The following is a 6000-nucleotide window of genomic DNA, read 5'->3' on the forward strand; positions in this document are numbered from 1 at the left end:
GTAGTCCTAATAAATATAGCTTATGTGCCAAATTAACTACTGGTAGAAGAGGGCACAAGCGTGTTTGCTTCAAAGTGAGTATTCAAACTATAAATGGCCAAAATGTCTATTTGAAATCTACCCAATTAAATATAAAGATTCTCCTTAGGTATAAATTACTTGGATATACTAATGACAGTTTCCTGTAATATCTCTACAATTAAAATTCATAAGAGAATGCAAAACAGTAAGCCACATGACCACACTTCCTTTTAGCATACATCAGCACAAAGAACTGACTCAGGCTTTTTCTTGAGAAGAAAGGTAATAACATCAAAGGTGTATCAGAAGAACAATTTAAGCAAATGATGCCACTGGAAAACTGAAGGAATTAAATGCAGTCTTTTAAATGTTACATTTCAGAATGGGGCTTTTATACAAAGTAATAATACACCTTTTCTTTTTCTTTTACAAAAATGTAGATACCCCTTGATGTTGAAACTCTCCGATTAGGCACAGGAGTAAACTTGCAAAACTCTATTAGTGGTTGCAAAAAAAGGATGCCTCAGTGTGAATGATGAGTAAATTAACCTCATCTCCTATTGATGCTTTCTACTGAGTACCAATGGAAGGTATACTCCTGAAAGGATCACATGATTTTCCCCTCACACAACACCACAGGAATGAACTACTTACATTAAAAGCACTCTGTGGTATAGGAATATCATTATATATAAGGTATCCTTATCACAAGATTTAATAAAGGAACAAAAATGCTTTGAATACTATGCATGCACTTGCCTACAGCCATTATTAAGCAAAGAAACACTGTATGCAGCCAGGCAGTCATTGATGGTAAATCAAAAGGAGGGCATATGGTATTGCTGCTGGTGGTGGTGGTTTTGTTGCTAGAAAAGGCTAAGGTTTTGCAATTTTGTGCTTATTAAAGTACTAAAAATATTAACTCAACTGTTTTTCCCCATAAATCACACTTGATGGGACACAGAAAAATACACTGTGAACAACCTGTACTGGATTGCTAGCTAGGACTTGCCATGTGAACTGCTAAATGTAAAAGTCATTGTCTTCTCCAAGATGGAGAATTTCTGGGACAATATCATAAGAGACATTCAGAATATCTTTCAGAAAACAGACGGTGGCTTGGTAAGGACCAAGGCTTGTAGTTTACCTTTGTACTATGAGTTTGGACATTGGATATGCTCTCTAAGTAAAGGACAATGCCTTGCGGTATGCATACAGCCTTTTGGATTATTTGTAGAAGGTGATTGTGTCTGAGAGAGGGGAAGAAATACATAGTATTTTTAAGTGACTGACAGCGCTGTACACTGAAGTACTTAAATCACAGAAATAGTACAGAATACAAATGCAGAGAGCTTTTAGGATTCCAGAAAGAGGATCATCAGCATTTGCTTAGCAGGATTGTGTTCCCTGAATGTTGTCTCTCTTAAAGGGGAGTGGGCTGCAAAGGAATACAAATGTTGTCACACTTTATGTTAGCTCCATACTCAAAGAATGCACCTACTGTGTGTTTGTGTTCTATGACCTAACATGACATAACTTACACATCTTAAATTTACGTAACTCACATAACTTGTATGACATTATAAGCTATGTTTAGCACCTTTCAAGAGTGCAAGATAGTTTAAGACAAGGAATAAAGAAAAACACCATATTCACTTGGTATTTCAGGAATATTTAGGGAGGTGGAATGTAATTAGCTTTGCTGGAATATAGCCAGGACACAAAACATCACAAATGTATCATGAGAACACCACTAATACAATATATATACATGTAATGGCGTAACTCAGCGGAAAAATACAGTTGCAAGGGATAATGCTTTTAACTCAAGAGAGAATGCTTATAACAAGAAAACAAAGTAAATTAACAGAAAACTCTCTGCCTTGGAGTTCAAAACAGTCATGTGACCCTGGACATGGAGCCCTATCACCCCTAGTAATGATTTCCACTTTGCCTCTAAAGAAAGCAAATTTGTAGTCCTCACCCAAGTACCTGTGCAGAAGGAGAAAACTGAGATGAGGTTCTTCTCTTTTTCTGTGGGGACCAGGCAGTTCTCTTGCATCCTGACACATTATATTTAACCCCTTTAAAGGCTAGTGTGAGCAGGTGTTTTCCCCAACTTCCGAAGCACACACTCTGGGTAGAGTCCAAATTCACCCCCTTACTGGAATTTGGCTTAATTATCACTGAAATTAGCAATAAGATAGAAAAATTCAGCTCAAAACATGTCCCCAGGCTTAGCTGTTGCTAGGGTTTCTACTTCAAGACTAGTCAGTCTACACCCTAGATACTCCCATCTCTCTTACATCCAGTAGGGGGAATGAGGCACCTGGACCTGTGAAACCACTTAAGCTTTTCCTAGAAGGTTCAACACCTGATAGAAGGGGAGGGTGTCTGGGAAAACACTGCTCATTTTGTGTGTCCACTTCTGGTGTCCACAATTCAAGATGGATGTTGATAAATAGGAGAAATTTCAGAGAAGAGTCAAAAGAATGATTAAAGGATTGAGGAGTGCAAGCAGCTCAATCTATTTACTTTAACAGTGAGAAGGTTATGCATTTGATCACAATATATACATATCTACATGGAGAACAAATATTGGCTAATTGCTGTCTAGGAGATGAATTTATAACAAGATCCAGTGCCTGGAAGTTGGTGACAGACAAATTCAGACTGAAAATAAGGCTCAAATGTTTTACAGTAAGCGTAATTAACCACCACAACAATTTACTCAGGGCTATGGTGGATTCTCAATCTCTGGCAATTTTCAAATCAAGAATGGATTTTTTTCCCTAAAAGTTATGCTCTAATTCAATTAAGAATTAATTCATGGAAGTCCTATGGCCTGTGTTATACAGAAGGCCAAAATAGATGATCACAATGGTTCCTTCTGGCCTTATAATATATGAATTTTAGTTGGTAATGATAGATGCTGATAAATTATTTTAAATGAGTAGAAACCTATCAAGAAAAATAAGAATGCACACTCTAAATATCAAATGCAAAAACTGCAAATTGGGTGTAGGAATTCCTTGATATTAAAGACACAATTATTGAATTAACACTGTAGTCTGTTGAAATCACAGTAGGCAGCAGACTGGAGGATTCTGCTATAAATATGAAATTCATTTATCTATCCCTTATTTTTAATGCATAAATAAAGCATGTATGAGCCAAGTTTTCATAAATAAATGCCAAAAAATGTTTATGTATGAGAAGCTTACAGTATGCGGTTCTAGCTGAAATAAATGTTTCAGTGAGCATGATGATTTATTCAAATGTTATGTTAAGTTAGCATTCAATATGCTTTTATGTAATTCTGATGCCTAAGTTACATGTGACTATGATAGTTTTATTACTTCCTTGATGTTTCATTGCATACCTGGATATTCCCTTTTTCTATCAAGTCCCATAAACAGTGCAGAAAGCATAGTTTCCTACAGTACAAAAATTGTCAGTACAACACATTTGAAGTCCAATTCTATGAGGTGCGAAACATCCTCAACTTCCCTTGAAGTCAACAGGACCTGTGGATGCTTAGCATCACTTAGGATCATGCTCATGAATCAGAAGTCTCCATATTCCTTTACATTTCGGGATCAGGTACAAAGGATATTAATGACAAAGTATAAAAGTGAGACTGTGTCAAGATATTGATTCTTACTTACTCTCAGTTTAATCCACTAGTGGGCTCAATATATATAGGATCGAATAATGTCTGGTGTGACTTCAACGGACTTTACACTATGAACTTGACCCACAGAGTTCATTTAATGCATTTTATTTTATGTTATTATACTTCCAAAAACATATGTCCCTGAATTTACGGTGAACATGCCACTAAAGCAGTTATCAACCCTTCAGAGATCCTATAGATTTCATCAGCATGTGCTGTATATATATATATATAATAGATTCTGATTCGCTTTTCTTAAGTCAGTGGGTATGTCTACACTTAAAACAATACAGCGGCACAGCTGCAGCTGCACCACTGTAGCACTTCAGTGTAGACATGATCTATGCCAGTGGGAGGAGTCCTCCCATCAGCGGAGGTACTTCAGCACCCCAAGAGGCAGTAGCTAGGTTCATGGAAGAATTCTTCTATTCACCTAACCCTGTCTATACTGGAGGTTAGATCAGCACAGCTACATCTATCAGGAGTGTATATTTTTCACACCCCTGAGAGATGTAGCTATGCAGATATAAATTCCCAGTGTAGACCAGTCCTGCGGTACTTCACCTGAGAAAGAATCTCCTTGTATACTTTTTAAATATTTGCTCCTATTCCCTGTGGCACTATCTGCACTGCTAGGCTGATCATGTGTCTTTCTTAACTTTTGTGAGTTACAAAATTATTCTGCAAAGTACGTTTATTTTTAGAAATGGAGACTTTCAAATGCATTTCGGCCAAGATTTTCAGAAGCAACTAGTGATATTGGCTGTCAGTGTTTGGATGCTGAATCTGATACTTCATAGGAGCCTGTTTTTCAGAAGGCAGTGCTCAGCACTTTCTGAAAATCAGGCCCATTTAAGGTGTTTCAGTTGGAGAATCAAAACTGAGCAACCCAAAATAATTAATGACTCTTGAAAATCTTGGCCTTAGTGCTTGTGTAAACCCTAGAGAGTTTCCCATAGGATAGGAAAAATGGTGTGTATATTATTATGTGGGCCAGCGGCGGACATGATCTCCAGCTGTCTGAGGCTCTGATCCTGTATCACTGAAGTAAATGGGAATTTTAACATGGAGCTGGATTGGATACTGAACCTACACTCTCAGCAGTCTAAAACCAGCACCAGGCCCTTAATGCCCTCATTTGGCAAGTAAATACACATAAAAAATCCTAACCTACTCCTTAAGCCTCTTTTTAGTCTCACAAATAGTTTCCTCCACCGTAAGGAGGAAGATGACTAATGCGGGTAAAATAAAAATGCCTTTTTGATAATATCTTGTCTATCACTATAATATCTAAAGGCTTGTCTACAAAGTGGCACTCAAAAGTTAAGGTGACTCAACTAAAAGTGTGAAATCAATGCACATAAATTAAATCATATTTAATTTAGGAGTAAAGTGATCTTAGTTTGCTGTAACATAATCCTGAGGATTAAGACAAGCCCTAAATGCTAACAGGAGCTGGTTAAGTTATTTGTTATGAACAATTTGTCAGATATAGCCCCCTTTTTTTGTTCACAAATATGATTTTTCTGAGTATGTTCACTGTTGGTAATTGTTCTTTGAGCCAACTGGGTTCTTGCAAACTGTAGTGCGTATTCATTAGAATCTTCAGAATTTACTATTCAAGCTGTTTGATTGGCCACTTAAATTCACACAGAATATTTTCTGTTTCCTGGCTGTATGGCAGGGGTGGCCAACCTGTGGCTCCAGAGCCACATGTGGCTCTTCAGAAGTTAATATGTGGTTCCTTGTATAGGCATCGACTCCAGGGCTGGAGCTATAGGCACCAACTTTCCAATGTGCCGGGGGGTGCTCACTGCTCAGTCCCTGGCTCTGCCCTGCCCCCACTCCACCCCTTCACGCCCCCTCCCCTGAGCCTGTCGTGCCCTCGCTTCTCCCCCTCCTCCGCAGAGCCTCCTGCACGCCACGAAACAGCTGATCAGGAGGTGTGGGGAGAAAGGGAGAGGTGCTGATTGGTGGGGCTGCTGGTGGGTGGGAGGTGCTGGTAGCGGGGGGCGGGGAGCTGATGTGGGGCTGCTGATGTATTACTGTGGCTCTTTGGCAATGTACATTGGTAAATTCTGGCTCCTTCTCAGGCTCAGATTGGCCACCCCTGCTGTCTGGCATAACATATATATATATAGGAGCTGTATGAGACAAAACATCACTGGATGTTGAATCTCTCACAGAGTTAGAGTTGGAAACATGTTAGAAAGCAGGAAATAAAAAGAGGCCTAGGATATTTAAAATCTTTTCCTGTCCTTTTTGGACAATAAAGCATTATAATTGCCTATGTATGTGCATTT

The sequence above is a fragment of the Lepidochelys kempii genome, chromosome 1 (assembly GCF_965140265.1).
Source record: "Lepidochelys kempii isolate rLepKem1 chromosome 1, rLepKem1.hap2, whole genome shotgun sequence".
In the NCBI taxonomy this organism is placed as follows: domain Eukaryota; kingdom Metazoa; phylum Chordata; order Testudines; family Cheloniidae; genus Lepidochelys; species Lepidochelys kempii.